The following is a 22,220-nucleotide window of genomic DNA, read 5'->3' as shown; positions in this document are numbered from 1 at the left end:
CGTTCTAACACTCTCTCCGGTCATCTCCATTTCATAAGTTGTTGGGTATGTAATAGACTTTTCATATCAGAAGCCATGTCGACAGCTTATTCCTCTGACAACATAATGAGCTTCAAGGTAAAAACATGCAATATATATACATTGTGTGACGTCATAATGATTAGCTCGCAGTCATTTGACTCGCTGCCAAGTTAATTAATATGGATGGGGATTTTCAGGACAAGTCTAGACCTGCCCCTCTAAAGTGTACTCAGTTGACCCGACTATCCACCCCAGACCCCCAAAGTCCACTCAGTTGACCCGTCATTCCAGGCACCTAATACTACTGACGAGCCGCCATTAATTCCTCCTTTCTTTGCTACAAACGCTTAAAAATTCGATTCGATGTTTGATTAAAAAAAATTCCAAAAAGTTGTCTTCAGAAGTTAAGGAAAATGCTGTTCATAAATAAAAAGTTTTTTTCACTTTGCTAATGCCTAAAATATTTATTTAGAATAAGGCTGCCGTCGGTTATCAACTCCGTTTTTTTCATTGTATGTTTCGTTCATTTCGTTGACTTTTATGCACTTTTCATCTGTTGCTCTCTTACATGAGTAAAATTTACAAATACGAGACCGTTCGGATTTTCGGACTTCTCTTTACTTCGAATTATTTTCAAAGTAGGTAGGAAAGTTTTAGCAATAAATGGTTTGGACTTAAATTTTCAAATATATTATAGTAGTATATCATATTTTAAAATCTGGCGAAATTGGGGGTCATGAAGCAAGTCCGAATTTTTTAACTTACAAGCAATAAACTTGATTATGTTTGGAGTATTAAATGGCGCAAAATAAAAACAAATTCTAGACATTCATAATGAATTTGTAACATTCTAACACTTTATAATATCATATATTTAAATTTGCCAATGTCTTTCCTTATATGACAATACTAAAAAAAAATATTCAATTTTCGATGACATGCAGTCGGTCACATGATCAGACTTTCTTGCGTATGGAAAGCAAATGGCACGTGCAATTTGGAAAGTTCCGACTGTGACGTCACATAACGTCGTAGCAAAGTTACGTTGCATTTCAAAATCTAAATCTAAATAATGCCTTTTTTTGTTTGTAAAATGAATGAAAACGTAAAATATAAATATAAGAAATAAAATATCATTTTTTAGAGTTTCATTGGGGTATGACATGAAGTCGGTACGTGATCAAATCTACTATAACGCCCTTTGGGCGTTATAGAATTTGATCACGTGACCGACTTCATGTCATACCCCTATGCAACTCTAAAAATGATATCTTATTTCTTAAATAGCAAATTATAACCTAATTTTTGCCTTGTCAAATTCAGAAGATGCGTAGTATTCATTAGAAAAAAAATGACTTCGACGAATGAAACAAAGCAGCAACTTACGATAAAATTTTGTGATGCACTCTGGAAATCTTCAGAATAAATTATGGAAAGTGTTGGAGGAAGCAAAGATTACCGTTTAACGGTTTTCTTTAGTGGTTTGCTTGATCAAAAGTTTAGCAACAATCTTGGTGGGATTGCTTTCTGGCGGTAACATAATTCCATGATGTTTAAAAAGCGACAACAATCATCTTTGATGTGAATTTCAGAAGTTTTGTAATACTGATTAAAATCAGTTTAAAGTAAAACCAATACAAGAAGAAAGATTATAGTCTTTAACAACAGGCTGTATTCAATGCTTTTAAACAAGGCTTACAAGACTCCTAATTTATTCGCTACTTAAGAGCATGCTCTGATTACGATTCATTATTAAACCGAGGCAGGCTACTCATAATGCGTTGATGTAACAGGGTCTCAACAACCTTGTTGAATGTCAGCATTTCGTAAATTCTATGTTCGTTATATTAGTCTTACAACCAAAAATATCGTTATAGTCACTTTTTCAATAAGTTCAGAGTCAATGAGTCTCTGCTAATCATAAAATTATTACACAATGACACCAATGCTTACCAAGTAAATATCATTATTATCATCATTTGAAATGAAATAAATAAATAAACTTCACATTAAAGAAAGATTTAAAGATTTTGAATGACTGTTGATCGTTATGCATTTAGTTTCTTTTGCTAAAGTAAATTTGTAATGGATAAAAATTTAATTGGGGGGATATTTACAGTTGATAATCCAGATACCCATACCCCCAATGGCTCGGTTAGACTTGTTGGTGGATTCTCCTCGTCCAGGGGTCGACTCGAGGTCTACTATTCCGGTATGTGGGGTACGGTGTGTGGAAACAACTGGGGAAGTAAAGAGGCCGGAGTCATTTGTGCAATGATGGGATATCCAAGGTGAGTAGTTGATTATTTTTTTAGTGTATAATTTTAGATATGACATCTAGTATTGAAACTTCTACCCCCCAACATTTCTATTGTCCGAAAATTTATATTAACTGCAAAAAACATAAAGAAAGGGGAAAAACACTCTAAGGATCCAAGTTAGTATTTGACACAAGGTCTAAATAAGATCTCACCAAACACATACATTATGATGCTTAGTTTTAGAACAACAAAATATATATAACTTAGAGGCTATAGGCAGATGGGTGACAATTTGATAATTATATTACATAAAAGTACATGTTATGTGTGTTTTTTAAAGCATATAATAGACCAATGTATATTGTTTAAACATCAAAGTCCTTTGGGCTTTTTATTTAATGGATTATAATTCCATAGCCTTCACTTCTTTGAATGAAAGAATTTAATTCGATACAACTTTATCAAACCTGAATATGTGATGGTTTCATTAAAAGGTCTAGGAAACGACAATAAATGATGAAAATATTCTTCCAGTGATGGAAAGCAGGATCAGAATTAGTTTTAAAAAGTATTTCAATCCCTCTTTTAAAGGAAGTATCTGGTTCCTCGTATTATGACCCCGGAACTAAAATGAGTTTTATTTGTGATTATACGGTTTAAATCTTAAATCTTCTTTCGAGAAGAGTGGGGTCTTTTGGTCAAATTGCAATATATTTTGACCTCAGATTTCTTCAAATCAAATCCTTCATGGTCATTGTGGTGACATAAGGTAATTAAGTGGAGTGACCCTCTGATAAGGAAGATACATTTCCAAGTAAAAAATCCTAATACATTATGTATAACTATAGCTTAATGTACCAGAGTTTGAACGAAAAATATCTTTGATTAGTCGATTCTGTTGCTCTCAGTCCATAGAGAAGATTTGAAGTCATAAAACATCACATATTATTACAAAACCTATCAGGTATAGCCAACCCGGTCAAAAAATGTTAGTAAAGGTAAGCCTAAATGAGCAAATAAATAGAAGGAACAGACACATCAGTGAAGTACTGAATAGACCGAACTCTGGAAGACCAATACAATTTATCATGGGAAGAACCTGAATGTAGAAATAGCTGGAATAAACGAGAAGGAAGTGACAAAAGCTTCTAGTGTTTAGTCTTTTAACTTCAATATTAAAAAGAACAGCAGGATTTGATGAAATACTAATTGAAGCAACGAGGACTATACGATAAAAATGAAGAATGTATGTATGTGTTAAACAAACTATGGAAACAGACGGAATCCATAGTCAGCAGAAGAAGGACTGAGTGTATATTAGTAACTAAACTAGTGGTACTTTGAGCGCTTAGGTCACAAAAACTCCACTATTTGCTATCGGAGACCAGAAATAAGTGTCAGATCAAGCAAATAAAATAGGAGGTACACAATGACCTATGTTATACAAAATCTGTAAAAGTTACATGAAGTTTTATTCAGGGCTAGGAGGAGTTGTGTATAAAATATGGGTATCAATATTATAGAAAAATGGCAGTTTCCATGTTTTTCTAATGGGAAACCCGAAATATGTTTCCGACAAAAAGTAAAAATTCTTAGTGTTCTTACTGCAGTATCAAAATATAAGTTCTGAAATGTATGTATATTGACAAATCCTTATCCATAAAATCTTTCAATACACTTATGCCCTTTTATAACGTATTGTTGTTACAGTCAGAAAAATACATTTAGCCAATTTACACCATTTTAAACAGATGTTCAATGGCTGCAGTTTAGAATACTGCATAGGATTCTTCCTGTAGGTTACTATCTTAAAAAGATTAATATTAAAACTACTGATTTTTGTGCCTTTTTTAAGAATGAAAGTGAAACAATTCAACATGGTTTTTTTTTTGTTATAATATTTTTGCATTTTGGAGTAGTCTTAGCCAACATATATATAAAACTACTTCATAAATGGTCGGATCTGATATTAATAATGTAATATTTGGAAAGTTTCCTTTGTCAAAAAATAATAGAATTGTAAACTTTTACTGTGCAAAAAACAATTTATCTTTACTTGTTTTATGCAGAAGAAAATGCCGAATTTCAGTGCACTCTTACGTCATTTAAGAATCAAATATAATGTTGAAAAATTTGTTAAAAGCCAAAAGAATAAAATTGTGTACTTTAATTCCATATGGTCTACATGGAAATCTGTTTTGATGACTGACAGTTTAAATCTCATTTACTTTGTTATTGTCTTTTTAGGTCACCTGAGTAAACTCGGGTGACCTATTGCTATCTGTTTTCGTCCGTCGTCGTGCGTTAACATTTGAACATCTTCAGCTTCTTCTCTGAAACCACTGAACCAATTTCAACCAATTTTGGCATATAGCATCTATGGGTGAAGGGGAACAAAAATTGTGAATTTCATGGCTCCTGCCTTCCTGGGCCCTGGGGGTGGGGCCAAAACGACTAAAATAAGTGCAATCTTTGAAAATTTTCTTCTTCACTCCTGGACATCAAGCAGTCAAAATGTTTGCATGATTGTAATCAGCATTGAGTTCTCTACCAAAATTGTGAAATTCATGGCCCCGGGGTCAGGGGTTCAACTCCTCGAGCGGGGCTATATAGATTATATACTGAAAATGCATTATTTTTTGAAAAATCTTCTTCTCTGCTCCTGGGTATTAAATAAACTAACTAAGTACATAGTTATGATGAGCAAGAGTGCCTCTTCCAGTGAATTTAATGGCCCCAGGGTCAGGGGTTCTGGTGTTAGGGTGGGGCTCTATAATGATTATATTGTGAAAATACATTAATTCTTTGGAAATCTTCTATTCTGCTTCTGGGTATTAATTAAAATAATCAAGTACATAGCTATGATGAGTAGGAATGCCTCTTTTAAAATTGTGAATCTTATGGCCCCAGGGTCAGGGGTTCTGGTGTTAGGGCTGGGCTCTATTGATTATATATTGTAAAAATGCATTAATGCTTTGAAAATCTTCTTTGCTTCTGGGTATCAATTAAAATAACTAAAGTACATACTTAAGATGAATAGTAGTGCCTCTTTTAAAATTGTGAATTTCATGGCCCCTGGGGGTCAGGGGTCCTGGTGTTAGGGCGGGGATCTATAATGATTATATAGTGAAAATATATTGATTTTTTGAAAATCTTCTTCTCTGCTCCTGGGTAATAAGCAGATGAACTACTTATATAGTTATGATGTGCAAGGGTTATTCTTCCAGAATTGTGAACTTACAGGCTCCTGGGTCAGGGATACCAGGGAGAGGGGGGTAGGGTTCTATATTTATACTGAAAATGAATTGTTTGAAATTTGCTCCTTGGTATTAATCAAACATTTTTGATAAGCAAGTGTGCCTTTTCAAAAAATTGTGCAATGTGTTCACTTAGGGTCAGGGGTTCATGTTTGGTTTTTGTTCCCCTATCAAGTCCATGGGTATTAAGGAGACTTTGGGTTTTTCAAATTAACATACAGATATAACTTAAATGATATGATAGCTTTAACTGTCAACTATAATTTGACAAAAAAAAATCATACATATTAGTTTTAAAATCTGATTACCGTATAACGGGTATTTTCTGCGGTTGTCCAATTTTTGCGAAATTTTGCGGATAGGACAAATCCACAAAAATTACTATCGCAAAATATTTTTACTATGCCTTCAGGTATTTTATACATGCAAGTATGATAAGTGGTGTGTCTGCAGACTCACGCGTGGACCTGTCTTCGTTCGCGAGAAAATTCGGGTGACATCGAAACTCCGATAGCTGCAAACAAAATATGACAGTTTCTCTTTCTTTCTTATTTTCCACTTATCAATCTTGTGTTTTGTCTTGAGGCCGTGATTATTATTACTGCTTGTGTATACAACATGGTTTGATTGTCTCCTGAATTTCATTCAAATCAGATGACTGACAGTTACTGTATTAGTTACACTTCAATGCGCGTGACACGTGCGATTTTTGGGGTGGTTGATTATGCAACTGTTTGTTTTAGCTTAAAATGAAACTCCCGAATTAATTTTGATGGCAATTAATTTGAAGTGGATTTTAGATTATGGCTTGGAGGTATTAATTATCATTATCTATATACTTATTAAAATTATTTATTTGATAGATCATATTTATGAACGTTTGCGATGTTAGATTAAAGATTTTAATTATTGTTTGACTGGACAAGTTCTATTGCTACAGAAATGATATCAGGACTAGGCATAATTTTACAAAGAGTGACTAAAGTTAGTCCTTTAATAGCGCAATACCTGTTCTCAGGTTCATTCTAATCTGTTCCTTCATGTGCCTGAATGAATTTACAAAACGTAATCATGACAGTGATCTAATAAATCTTAGAGTTTGATGATCTTATACACCCCGTATATAATTTTTTGCGGTAAAGTGCAACCGCAGAAATTGAAAACGCAGAAATTAATTTGCTACTTTTTAGGGGTTCAATCGCAAAAATTTCCGACCGCAGAAAATACCCGTTATACGGTATTTTTGTTTATCTTTATATGGAGCTCTTCTACTAAAGGAGATAGAAATAGTCTAAAAATGGCCACGACCACCCTGCCTCTTTAAGTAACCAAACTAAGCAATTGTAAAGTTCATAGTTATGATTAGCAATATGGTGCCAGACTGCTAGCCTCTTTCAAAATTGTGAATCACATAACATCTACCTTAAAACTTGAGCCAAATTCTATCATTTGACAGTTGTTGCATGATTCTCAGGTGACCTTTAAGGCCCAAGGGCCTCTTGTTTTCTTTTTTTATCTCTATTTTATCCTAAAATTGTGGATAAAAGAAAGTATGTATTTAACAATTCGGATAATTTATGCACAGTTACAAGGTGTTGGAGGAAAAAGTGACATATTGAAGATACATGTATTACATGTATCTTTTTAAGGTCTTCCGTTTCAGGCGGAAGACCTTATAGTGATTCTACTGTTTTTTCTTTTTAAGGTCTTCCGTTTCAGTCGGAAGACCTTATAGTGATTCTACTGTAACAGTTTTTTCTTCTTCTTATTATTATTATTTTTTTTCCCCCAAATCTTGTCGGCAAGATTTCTCAAAGATGGCTGGACAGATTTTCATGAAATTTTCAGAGATGATAGAGAACAAAAATACGCCCAGGCGTTTTTTTCATTTTTTCAAAATTCACTTCCGGTCGTCAGATATGTCCGATTTCCGCTTTTTTAAAAATAATTTTGTCTAAGTCATATCTCAGAAACGGTAAGAGATAAAGACACCAAACTTATATGAGTAATAGATCTTAATAAGTAGGCATGTCCATTTGGGTTAAGATCGTCCGCCGTCACTTCCGGTCGTCACAGGAAGTGATCTAAGAAATCGAAAATTTCAACTTTTCTTTCTTGAATCTTTTTTAGCATCACATTATAAAACCTTATTTGTACTTTCGAAATATATCAGTCCCACCGGAAACAAAAACGTCAACTTCCGGTTTTAAGAGAAAAACTGCATATTTTGAGTATTTTTCTTTCTCATAAATATTTTTTATAGATAAAGTATTTGTAATGATTTTTGGATATGTTATTAAGACTGCAAATGTCTACAGTAACGACAAATATCTTTGTAAAATTCACTTCCGGTCGCGTGATTTCCTGTCCTAAAAATGAGAAGTTATCATAGCTACATCTCGTAAACGGTAAGAGATTAAGACACCAAACTTATAGGAGTGATAGATCTTGATGAGTAGGCAAAATCAGTTGTGATAAGATTGTCAGCCGTCACTTCCGGTCGTCACAGGAAGTGATCAAAAAAATCGAAATTTTCCACTTTTCTTTTATGAAACTGTTTTTGCATCACATTATAGCATCTTATTTGTAGTTTAGAAATATTTCAGTACTACCGGAAACAAAAAACGTCAACTTCCGGTTATAAGAGAAAAACTACATTATTTGAGTATTTTTCTTTCTCATAAATATTTTCTATTTATAAAGTATTTGTAATGATTTTTGAATATGTTATTAAGACTGCAAATGTCTACAGTAACGACAAATATCTTTGTAAAATTCACTTCCGGTCGCGTGAGAAGTTATCATAGCTAAATCTCGTAAACGGTAAGAGACTAAGAAACCAAACTTATAGGAGTGATAGATCTTGATGAGTAGGCAAAATCAGTTGTGATAAGATTGTCAGCCGTCACTTCCTTCGTTACAGGAAGTGACAAATAAATAAAAAATTCAACTTCTCTTATGGAGTCTTTCTTATTAATACATTATAGCATCTTATTTGTAATTTTGAAATATGTCAGTCCCACTGGAAACAAAAACGAGAACTTCCGGTTATACGAGAAAAACTGCATAATTTTTTTTTATAAAAAGAGCATTAAAAATGATTTTAAGACATGTTATTCAGACTGAAATGTCTAGAGTAACCTCAAATATCTTCAAAAATTTACTTCCGGTCACGTGATTTCTTGTCCTCAAAATGAGAAGATAATATAACGAGATCTTTTAAACTGTAACAGATCAAGACACTAAACTTATATGAGTAATAAACCATGAAGATTGGGCAACAAATAAATGGTAAAATGACTTTTGTATGTTATTAAGACTATAATTGTCTAAAGTAAAGTAAAGAATCTTGGTAAATTATACCTCCGGCCGTTTGTTTACCTGAAATCATTTAAAATATCATATGCTTTTTTTTTTAACCTAGATAAAAGCTCATTCATGCAGACAAATAGAGGAGAACGGAAGACCTTCTTTGTTGCTGTAGCAACAAGAGTTTCTAGTTATTAAGGTCTTCCGTTTCAGACGGAAGACCTTATAGTGATTCTACTGTTTTTTCTTTTTATTATTATTATTATTATTTTTTTCCCCTTTTTTTTTTTTTGACGATTTCTCAGAGATGACTGGATGGATTCTCATGAAATTTTCAGGGATGATAGAGAGTAAAAATATCTCTCAAATGCAGTTTTCAGTTTTTCAAAATTCACTTCCGGTCGTCAGATATGTCCGATTTCCGCTTTTTTCAAAAAAAATTTGTCCCAGTCATATCTCAGAAACGGTCAGAGATGAAGACACCAGACTTATATGAGTAATAGATCTTGATAAGTAGGCAAAACCATTTGGGTTAACACAGTCCGCCGTCACTTCCGGTCGTCACAGGAAGTGATCAAAGAAATCGAAAATTTCAACTTTTCTTTTATGAAACTTTTTTTGCATCACATTATAGCATCTTATTTGTAGTTTCGAAATATATCAGTCCCACCGGAAACAAAAACGACAACTTCCGGTTATGAGAGAAAACCTGCATATTATCAGTATTTTTCTTTCCCATAAATATTTTTTATAGATAAATTATTTGTAATGATTTTTAGATATGTTATTTAAACTGCAAATGACTACAGTTACGGCAAATATCTTTGTAAAATTCACTTCCGGTTGCGTGATTTCCTGTCCTAAAAATGAGAAGTTATCATAGCTAGATCTCGTAAACGATAAGAGATTAAGACACCAAACTTATATAAGTGGTAGATCTTGATAAGTAGGCAAATTCTGTTGGGATAAGATCGTTCGCCGTCACTTCCGGTCGTCACAGGAAGTGATCCAAAAATCAAATTTTTTAACTTTTCTTGCGTGAAACATTTTTTGCATCACATTATAACATCTTATTTGTATTTTTGAAATATATCAGTCCCACCGGAAACTAAAATGACAACTTCCGGTTATAAGATAAAAACTACATAATTTGTGTATTTTTCTTTCCCATAAATATTTTTTATACATAAAGTATTTGTAGTGATTTTTAGATATGTTATATAGACTGCTTATGTTTACAGTAACCTCAAATATCTTTGTAAAATTCACTTCCGGTCGCGTGATTTTTTGTCTTCAATATGAGAAGTTATCACAAAGAGATCTCGGAAACGGTAATAGATGGACACGCCAAACTTGAATGAGTAATAGATCTTGATAAGTAAGGAAACTCATAAGGGTTCAGATTGTTCGCCGTCATTTCCGGTCGTCACAGGAAGTGATCAAAGAAATGAAAAATTTCAGCTTTTCTTTTTCGAATACTTCTGGGCATCACATTATTGCATCTTATTGGTTGTTCTGATATTTGTCCGTCCCACCAGAAACAAAAACGGCAACTTCCGGTTATGAGAGAGAAACTGCATAAATTGAGTATCATACTATCCCATAAATATCTTTTATAGAAAGAGTATTTGAAATGATTTTAGAACATGTAATTCAGACTGCAAATGTCTAGAGTAACTACAAATATCTGTTAAAAATTGATTTCCGGTCTCATGATTTCCTATCCTCAAACTGAGTAGTTAACATAGCCAGATCTTGGTTATGGTAACACATCAAGACACTTAACTTATATGAATAATAAACCTTGAAGAGTGAACAACAGATATAGGGATAACTGTCTCCGCCGTCACTTCCGGTCGTCACAGGATGTGATTTGAAAAATCGAAAATTCCAACTTTTTTCTTTCCAATTTTTTTTCTTTCATTTCTTTATTGCATCTAATTAGTAGTTTTGAAATATGTCAGCTTCACCAAAAAAAAAAAAAATAAATAAATAAAAACAACGAAAACTTCCACTTATAAGAAATAAAACAACACCAAAGGTCAAAAGGTCAAGGTCATTGGAAAAGTATTTAAATTGCTTACATATGCCACATAAGCTTGACCTTTGAGTTTGATGTTTGACCTTGACCCTTACCCAAGAGTTATTTTTTTATATTTAGCTTGACACAGCTTCAAGTGTAAAATTCGAGTTTAAAAGGTCTTTGAAAGACCTTTGACCTCGAAAAATGACCTTGACCTTTGACCTCATTGACCCAAAGGTCACAATCAAGCTTGAGTCCGTGGGGATGTTTACATCTCTCACTTTAACAAATGCTTACATACCCCCCCCTTTTTTCTTCTTTTTTTTTAAATCAGTAGGAAGCTAGAAAAATTTTGTACAGTTCAAACGACGCCACAGATCGACATGAAATTTAAGGATTGCAGTAGAACACACATCAAAGAAAGTTTCCTGAGTTTTTAACAGTGAGTCTCTGAAGTATATAATGAAATTCTACTGAGTATCGGCAACAACTACATTTTTTTCTGTCTGAAATTTAGGTGCTGATGAGCATGAAAATTAATTAAAGCTTGTATTGGGTATTTCTTCACTTGTTGTCAATAACATTCGATTCTCCTGCTCAAATACGAAATTTTAATACCAAGTATTCTTGATCATCTTTGTATGTAGAGTTTATTTCAATTTTATTTACATTGAATATTAATTGAATGAATCTAGGAAATAGCGATTTTCCCTACCAAATCAATTTCTACGCAATTTAGATAGCTTAGATAAAGTGCAGTTACCTCGCTTTGAACAGCGTGGTGTAGAGAAAATGTCCATGACTCACAACTGTATGAGATGTTTTGACCTATGACCTTGAAGAGTAGGTCAAGGTCATTGGAAAACTAGAGAAATTGTCGATTTAAGCCTAAAATCCAAATGACCTTGACCTTTGACCTTAACCCCTTACTCAAAAAGTAATAAAGAAATATTCATTACCTTTATCTAGATTCAGCTTCAAGTGTTATAGTCAGGCGGCATAACTAAATTTTTTAAAGGAATTGTGCATTTTGTGATAAAAGCGTAGAATTTTGTATGTAAGTAGAGTAGTTCATTACAAACATATTTGGATATTGGGCCACTCCAATCGGTACCTTTTATGACCTTGACGGTCGAGTTTCAAAATGGCTGACAAATGCAAACATTCACAAGTATATTTTCTTTTAAAAGTTTAAAATAAAAACAACTTTACGATATTTATAAATGTACGTACGTTTGCACATGTACTATGATTTAGAAAAAAATGTTAACGCTGAAGTTTCGTCAACTCATCGTCGCCTGCGCATGCGTGACACAGTGGTTTGCGCGTCTGCTCTAGAATCGCGAAGTAAGGAGTTAATCCTTACGTCGCGGGTTTGAATCCCACTGTGGGACGTAAAGACCGGTCCTTCGGATGAGACCGTATTTAAACCGAGGTACCGTGTCGCAGTAGCTGCTGGCACAAAAAAGATCCTTCCCTGATCGATGGCTCTGAGTGCCGAATATAGGACAACATTTCCACCGGCAAGTGATGGCATCTCAATATTCGTGAAAAATTCTCGATAGGGACGTTAAACAATTGACAATCAATCAATCATAAACTCATCGGTGCCTAGTATGTGCCAGCTGTAGCTATTTATAGTATAATCTTTCTAAACTGACAATACTAAAATTCTATGATAAAAATTAAAATATATTCCTTTTTAAAGACATTTACGACCTACCTTTAACTAAACATGCCGTGACAAAGATAAAATGCCAACCCTTAAAAATTGAATACATTATCGTTTGATTAACTTGCAGAGTTCAACTTGTAACTGTTGTTACTATTTATAATAAAATTGAACAATCATTCGCAATACTTATTCAGTCATAGGATGGCCATGCAGATTGAATGAAAATCAACATAAAACATCATTGCCAAATTAATTGTGTTAAATATGTAACGCTTAACAAAATTAAACTATAGTAACTAGTATATTTAATATATTGGTATATAATTTTACTAAAATTGTTCAGTAGCCTTATGCATAAGACAAATACATTCATAATAAAGTTTGAAAATGTCTACTAAGGATTTTAAACTTGTTGATTGTGGATCCGTAGCCCCTTCTTCATCAAAAGAAGGTTTTCCTCATACAAATTGGAAATTGTGCATGATTTGCCAGGAAGAAAAAGCAGAGGCGCTAACAAGTCCAGTACAACCGAAGAGAAAGAATTTCAGAAGTGGCTATATTTCTTTGGCTAAAAACTTGGCTAAAAACTTGACGGAATTCCAGAATCTTGGGCAATTACCGTTTCATTTAGAGAGACTCGATGAAGGGCATGGAATTGAGGAAACTATGGTTAAAAACAGTGCGGTGTACCATCAATCATGTAAACTCAGATATAACAATACAAAGTTAGAAAGAGCGCAAAAGAGATCACTACAAACAAACAATGAGAGTGAAAATTTGAGCAACGTAAGCAAGCGTTCAAAGCCTCAAAGTCCCGCCAACAGGATTGAAAAGGCAAAATGCTTCTTCTGTGAAAAATCTGATGGCACAGGTGATTTGCATGAAGTAACAACGCTAGAGATGGACAAGCGGGTAAGAGACAGTGCTGTTTATCTTGAAGACACCGATCTTTTAGCAAAACTTAGCCCTGGGGACATGGTGGCCCTGGAGGCAAAATATCATACAAAATTCTTAGTAAGCCTATACAACCGAGTGAGAACGGCAAAAAAATAAAGTGTGCAGGGGTGTTGACAAAAGGGAGAGAATGGAAGGTATTGTTTTTGCTGAGTTAGTGATGTACATTGAAGAAGCTGTACTAGATGAGGAAACTGCACCAGTTTTTAAACTTGCTGATATTGCACAAATATACATGTCCAGAATGAAACAACTTGTCATCATTTTTGATACCAGGGTTCATACGACTCGACTCAAGGATCGCCTTTTAGCTCATTTTACGGATATGCGGGCACAGAAGAAAGGTAGAGATATTTTGTTGGCATTTGAAGATGACATCAGTAATGCCCTGGCTAAAGCATGCGATTTTGACAAAGACAGGGATGCAGTCCACCTTGCAAGAGCAGCACAAATTGTTCGACGGAATATGTTTGAGGACAGTAAACCTTTTACTGGGTTCCAAGCAGGATGTCAATAAGACTCTGTGCCACCCACTTTACTGGCTCTTGTCAATATGATACTTGAAGGTCCGATCATCAGTGATCAGATTAAAGAGCAAACGCGTCAAACATAAACAGGGAATTTTAAAATCCACAAGCTCAGGAGACGCCAGTTCCTGTTTATACTAGTTTGATGCTGCATATATTTGGGTATATTTCTTAAAAAAGAAATGTTATGACCATTTTATTTCATTCAAACATTTTATTTTTCTTTTAAAAGATCCAGAGAGTGTTTTTGTTATTTGTATACTATGATAATGAATTATTTCGAAAGAGATTTAGGTAAATTTCAAATATAACGAAAAATTCTTGCGGCCATTTTGTAAAATGGCTGTCATGTCCGCCATGGCGTGATTCTGCGATGGCCCAATATCCAGATTTGTTTAGACAATAAATGTTTTTATTTGAACAAAAATTGGTGCTTTTATCATAAAATGCACAAGTGGTTGTCTATGCCGCCTGACTATTAATCTCAAGTATATCTCTCTCTCTTTTTTGGATGACCTTGACCTTGATAAATGACCCCCTATTGATCCAAAGGTCACAATCAAGTTTAATGTCGTTAAATTATTTGCAAACGCTTTCTCTAACAAATGCTTATATCCCCCACCCCTCTCCTTTCTTAAAAAAAAAAAAATCAACAGCAGTATAGAGAAAATGTCTACAAGTCAAACGACACGATATATCGACATAAGATTCGGATTAAAAGCAAGAAAAGACCTTAAAGAAAGTGTCCCGAGAGTTTTAAGGTGAGTCTCTAAAATATAATGAAATTCTAGTGAAAATCGGCAAAATCTGCATTTTTTTTCTGTCTGAAATTTTGTATTGCTGAGCATAAAAATTAAAGCCAGTACTGGCTATTTCTGCAATTTTTGTTAATATCATTCGATTCTCCTGCTCTGTTACGACATTTTAATACCAAGTACTCTTGCTTTCTTTAGTGTATGGAATTTTTTTCAATTTTATTTGGATTTAATATTAATAGAATGAATCTTGATTTCATTTGAAATTTGATTTTCTTTTTCTAGAATAACACAATCCCACGAAATAGCGACTTTCAGCATAGTAAAAAGAATTACACGTTTCTTCCCTGTGTTTCCCATCTAGAATTACATGTTTGGAATTTTATTTATACTACTTACATTGAATTTCATGCCTATTTCGGTCAGGAATGTTAAAACCCGAACCCGATTCTGTTTTCCTTTTCCATAATTACAAACCGCCTTGCATCTCTCGCTCATGTTTCTCACATGCTCTTAAATAATTTATCGCCATCCATTTCAAACATAAAACAACTCAAATCGGATATTTTCAAACATCTCTTTAATACATGTATAATGCACATATGATGCAGGTACACATGGAACATTTCACAAGGTTTCCACTTACGCTTCCGTCTTGATGCGCAGATCAAATGCATGTTATTCATATTATTAGGTATATCGTAATCTTAATCAGACCCTACCCCTTACGTATTAACTCGAAAACAATCTCATTCAAGCTCATATTTACACCTAGGAGCGTGTTACAATGTTTTGAACGTGCTCTCTTTGCGTGATCAATGAAATCGTGGTTATCCCCGAGTCGACTCGTATAATCCAGGAAGTCTGTTTAGAGTTTATTTCTACCAACTGCGAGCCCGATCTAAAATCCTAGTAGAGAAATGAGAATTTTGCTGTTTTATTTATTTTCTTGCTTTTTTTCTACTTTTTTCAGCCCAAATGATATTGAAATACTTAAAAAGGTGGAAAGGCCGATAATTGTTCACTGAACAATTAGGCTACTAGTTTATTATATGTCTGTCTTTTTTAAAGTAGAAAAAAACATCCTGCATACAGATCAATAAAGGAGAACGGAAGACCTTCTTTGTTGCTATAGCAACAAGAGTTTCTAGTTATTATTATTATTTTTTTCCCTTTTTGTTTTGACGATTTCTCAGAGATGACTGGACGGATTCTCATGAAATTTTCAGAGATGATAGAGAGTCAGAATATCTTTCAAATGCAGTTTTCAGTTTTTCAAAAGTCACTTCCGGTCGTCAGATATGTCCGATTTCCGTTTTTTTCCAAAAAAAATTTGTCCGAGTCATATCTCAGAAACGGTAGGAGATGAAGACACCAAACTTATATGAGTAATAGATCTTGATAAGTAGGCAAAACCATTTGGGTTAACACAGTTCGCCGTCACTTCCGGTCGTCACAGGAAGTGATCAAAGAAATCAAAAATTTCAACTTTTCTTTTTTGAAATTTTTTTTGCAGCACAAAATAGTATTTCATTTGTAGTTTCTAAATATGTCAGTCCCACCGGAAACAAAAACGACGACTTCCGGTTATAAGAGAAAAACTACAACATTTGAGTATTTTTCTTTCCCATAAATATTTTTTATAGATAAAGTATTTTTAATGAGTTTTGGATATGTTATTTAGACTGCAAATGTCTACTGTAACTTCAAATGTCTTTGTAAAATTCACTTCCGGTAGCGTGATTTCCTGTCCTCAAAATGAGAATTTTTCACAGCTAGATCTCGTAAACGGAAAAAGATTAAGACACCAAACTTATACAATTGGTAGATCTTGATGAGTAGGCAAATTCAGTTTGGATAAGATTGTCCGCTGTCACTTCCGGTCGTCACAGGAAGTGTTCCAAAAAATCAAAATTTTTAAAATTTTCCTTTATGAAATTTTTTTGGCATGACGTTATAATATCTTATTTGTGTTTTTAAAATGTATCAGTCCAACCGGAAACAAAAACGTCAACTTCCGGTTTTTAGAGAAAAACTGCATAATTTCAGTATTTTTCTTTCCCCTAAATATTTCTTATACATGACACATTTGTAACGATTTTTGGATATGTAATTCACACTGCAAATGTCTACAGGAAAGTCAAATATCTTTGTTAAATTCACTTCCGGTCGCGTGATTTTCTGTCCTCAAATTGAGAAGTTATCATAGCTAGATCTCGTAAACGATAAGAAATTAAGATACCAAACTGTTTCAAGTGGTAGATCTTGATGGGTAGGCAAAACCAGTTGGGATGACATTGTCCGCCGTCACTTCCGGTTGTCACAGGAAGTGATCAAAGAAATCGAAAAATTCAATTTTTCTTTATAGAAACTTGTTGCATCACATTATAGCATCTTATTTGTAGTTTTGAAATATGATAGTATCACAGGAAACAAAATCGACAACTTCCGGTTAAAAGAGAAAGACTACATACCCGGTAATTTGAGTATTTTTCTTTCCCATAAATACTTTTTATAGTTAAAGTATTTGTAATGATTAGCCGGGCTTATTGCTCAAAGAGCAATTGCCGGCTTATATGATCCTGTTCAAGGCGGGATGTTGACCCCATAGTCGCCATTTTAAAGTTACGTGCAAAAATATAGTTCTTATTCTCAACCGCTTTTGAGATAATACAAACGCTAAATAAAGCAACACAAATAAAACGAAGTTTTTTCTATATAAAATAAGCATTAGTAGTAATGACTTTGAAAACTTCATAAGTCAAAGAACATAGTTCATTAGCGTAAGGATTTTTGATAATCAGTGTTACCGTAGTTCTCTACACATACGAGGTAAAGCAGGAGAGGGAACCAGACTGGCCTGTTTGTTTACATTCAGCTGCGGTACCAGATTAATTTTGATTTTGACAGAATCGGACCGTGAGATTAGGATTGAAAAACTCACTGTCAGTGTCTTATCATTTATATTGATAGTTATAAAATAAATCATCAGAATATAAACGTGATTCATGTAAGAAATCCATTCTACTCTGTAAATGAGCCCGGCTCTCTGTACTTGTGAGTACTTTGATTTTTGGATATGTTATTCAGACTGCAAATGTCTACAGTAATGTCTAATATCTCAGTAAAATTCACTTCCAGTCGCGTGACTTCCTGTTCTCAAAATCAGAAGTTATCATTGCTAGATCTCGTTAACGGTAAGAGATTAAGACACCAAACTACTAGGGGTGGTAGACCTTGATGAGTAGACAAATCCTTTGAGTTTAAGATCATCCACCGTCACTTCCGGTTGTCACAGGAAGTGATCAAATAAATCAAAAATTTAAACTTTTCTTTATGGAATCTTTCTTAGTATTACCTTATAGCTTCTTACTAGTAGTTTCGAAATATGTCAGTTCCATTGGAAACAAAAACGACGACTTCCGGTTATGAGAGAAAAACTGCATAAAATGAGTTTCTTACTATCCCATAAATATCTTTTATAAAAAGAGTATTTGAAATGATTTTGGGACATGTTATTCAGACTAAAAATGTTTAGAGAAACCTCAAAATGAGACCTTTGACCCTTACTCAAAAAGTAATAAAGAAATTTTCATTACCTTTTTCTAGATTCAGCTTCAAGTGTTTATAGCAAGTTTACCTCTCTCTCTCTCTCTCTCTCTCTCTCTCTCTCTGATGACCTTGACCTTTGACCTTGATAAATGACCTTGTTCTTTGGCCCCATTGACCCAAAGGTCACAATCAAGCTTACGGTCGTGGAGGTATTTGCAACTCTTACTCTAACAAATGCTTATAAAATATCCCCTCCTTTCTCTAAAAACAAAACAAAACAATCAATACCAACTTAGAGAAAATGTCTACAAGTCAAACGAAACGAAATATCGGCATAAGATTCGTAATAAAAGAAGGAAGAGACCTGAAAGAAAGTGTCTTGTGAGTTTTAAGGTGAGTCTCTGAAGTATTTTAAATTCTAGTGAATATCGGCAAAATCTGCATTTTTTTTCTGTCTGAAATTAAGTTATTGCTTAGCATAAAAATTAATTAAAACTCGTATTGGATATTTCTGCAATTATTGTAAATATCATTCGATTCTCCTGCTCCATTACGACATTTTAATACCAAGTATTCTTGCTTTCTTAGGTGTATGGAATTTATTTTAATTTTATTTAAATTTAAATATGAATCGGCTGAAACTCGGAAATGACGATTTTTCATATCAATTAAATTTCCACGCAATTGAGGTAGGTCGATTGCAGTTACCCCGCTTGATACGATACGGTGTTGAAAAAATGCCCATGACTCACTCACTCTTTTTTCCGGGATTTTGAATTTACTCTGCAACAACCACGTGTATTAGTTTCGCTTTACAACTCTGTATATGCTTATAAGTGTCATTGCTTCCTTGCAAATGTGTCCCATAATTATTCTAATCATTTTCCTACATACAATATCACATCAAACAGCCAATATCTCAGTTTTTTAAGAAATTTGACCGGGACTTTACTACGAAACTCTTTCTTTCACTTCGAAACTATTTCTTTCACTTCGAAACTATTTCCTTCAACCTTAAAATACTAAGCTTACAAAATACCTGAAATGTTGTGGAAGTTGGTGGCTCAGTGGTTAGCGTGTCCGACTTTCATACTAATGGTTTTGGGATCGAGACCAGATGGAGGAATTTTTTTTTTGCATTTTGTTTTTTTTTTTTTTTTAAATACAAAAAATATTCTTCTTACAGATAAAAGAGGAGAACGGAAGACCTTACTTGTTGCTGTAGCAACAAGAGTTTCTAGTTTTCTTTAATTATTATCTATAGATGGATATCATCTGAGAGATCATGCAATTCTACACATCTTTTGTTCTATATGTTTAAACAAAATATTTTCAGGTAAAAAGATATCATTGAAAAGAGATTAATTTTGAAATTCGTGATATGTCTATTTTCGGCCTATAGCAAGTGCCAACGTGCGTCATTTCCTGTAAATTTGAAATACCTCATGCACTTCTCCATACATAGTCTATCATGCCTAAAAGATTGAAGTTTCTATCTAGACACATTTATCGGGAAAATTGTGGACAAAATGACCCTAAAAAGTAAGAAAATTTACGATATCTCTAGACCGGAAGTGACGTCATCGAAACAGAAAAAATACACATAAGGTTCAAGTTATGTTACATACGTTCTGAACGTTTCATTAGATTTTGTAGAGCCGTTTTCGAGAAATTGCGTGCACAAAATCAGTAAGAAAAAAAAAACAATAACTAGATACGATCTCGTTGCGAGCAACGAGTGGGTCTTCCGTCCAATTCTTGGCGAGATGAGATAAGATTTTAATTGATATTTTCATTCTAAAATAATAATAAAGATTGTGAAGAAGAACGAGTTTGCCTCCATTATCTGTAAAAAAAAACATTGAACATTAAAGACTTAAAAATTCGACTTTTGGCACCTCACGGCCCCTTATATTAGGGATCAGCCCTTTTTCATCATATCATCTTAAAGCTCTCAGGATTTGATTCAATTTTTGTTCAACAACTATTCAGATATTCTTTTTCGTTTTCGAGTTATTTGCATAAGAAATATTTAGGGACCAGCCCTTCAACTCCTTAATGGGGACGTTTAGCGAAAAATGAAAGGTTGCATAGTGTTCAGGACATTATTTTGAACATCTTTTGTTCAATATTACTTATTAAAATATTTTCCACTTTTTAGATATACAGCGTCAAAGATTTAGCATTTTCGGCCCCTCACGTCCCCTTATTATGTACCATACGACATTAAAATCATAATATATAGCTGTGGATGGTTGAAGTTAACATTTTTACTTCAGTAATGTATAACAAAATATTGCCTGCTAAAGAGTTATCGATTGAAGATTTTGGCCCCTCTCGGCCCTTAATTTTAGTGCCCAGTCCCTTTTTTCTGGATTTTTCCTTAAACCTCTCAGGATTTTGAACACCTTTTCTTCAACAACTATTCAGAGATTCTCTTTTGTTTTCAAGTTATTTACAAAAGAAATATTTAGAGGCCAACCCTTCAACTCCTTAATGGGGATGTTTAGCGAAAAATGAAAGATTGAATATTGATCAACACATTATTTTTTGTTCAATATTACTTATCAAAATATTTCCCACTTTTTAGATAAAAAGCGTCAAAGATTTAGCATTCTGACCCCTTATGGGCCCTTATTATGTACCATACGACATTAAGGTCTAAATATAAAGTTCTAGATTTTTGAGATACATGTAAACATTTTGGCTTCTGTAATTAAAACAAAATATTGACCGTTAAAGAGGTATCGATTGAAGACTTTTGGCCCCTCTCGACCCCTAATTTGAGTAACAAGCCCCTTTTCCTGGGTTTTTCCTTATTGCGTCCAAGATTTGGAACACTTTTTGTTCAGCAACTATTCAAAGATTCCTTTTTGTTTTCGAGTTATATGCAAAAAAATATATAGAGGCCAGCCCATCAACTCTTTAATGGGGACCACAACGGGCCAGAATGCTAAATATTTGACGCTTTATATCTCAAAAGTGTAAAAAAAATATTTTGATAAGTAATATTGAACAAAAGATGTTCAAAATCATGTTCTGAACAATATTCAACCTTTCATTTTTCGCTTAAAGTTCCCATTAAGGAGTTGAAGGGTTGGTCCTTAAGTATTTCTTTTACAATTAACTCGAAAACAATAAACATTCTCTGAATAGTTGTTGAACAAAAAGTGTTCAAAATCACTAGAGCTTTTAAGTTAAATCCAAAATAGGGGCTGGGCAATCAAAGCTATGTTCTGATCAATATACAGCATTTTTTTTTCGGGAAACGTCCCCATTATTGAGTTGAAAGGTTGGCCACTAAATATTTCTTTTGCAAATAACCCGAAAACAAGAACGAATCTCTTAATAGTTATTTAACAAAGAGTGCTTAAAAGCATTAGAACTATTAAATGATTCGAAGAAAAAAGGCTGACCCTTCATATAAGGGGCCAAGAGCAACCAAAATTCGAATTTCTGAGTAATTATTGTTCTTTTATTTTTATACATTACGGGAGAAAAATCTTTTTTCTGAACAATATTATCATTTTTAATGAAAATCTCAATCAAAATCTCATCTCATCTCATCAAGTATTTGACGGAAGAACCACTCATTGCTTGCAACGAGTACGTATCTGGTTATTATTATTAGGGTCTTCCGTCTTCAGCGAAAGACCGTTCTATTATTTTTCGGTTTCTTTTTCACTTTTATTCGGGTCTTCAGCGGAAGACCCTTCTGTTATTCTTATGTTTCCTTTAACCTATATTACTATTCTTTTTTCTCCTTTTTTGTGCAGAAGATTTCTCGGAGATGGCTCGTTCGATTTGCTTCAAATCCCGGTAGATGCTATGACATATAAAGTTACTTTCGGCAAGTCATTAAATTGAAATTTACTTTTGGTCGGAA

Source organism: Saccostrea cucullata, unplaced genomic scaffold, assembly GCF_032062105.1.
Source record: "Saccostrea cucullata isolate Sc308-1 unplaced genomic scaffold, CSIRO_AGI_Scuc_v1 ctg767, whole genome shotgun sequence".
NCBI lineage: Eukaryota > Metazoa > Mollusca > Bivalvia > Ostreida > Ostreidae > Saccostrea > Saccostrea cuccullata.
Note: the sequence above shows the minus strand (reverse complement) of the source record.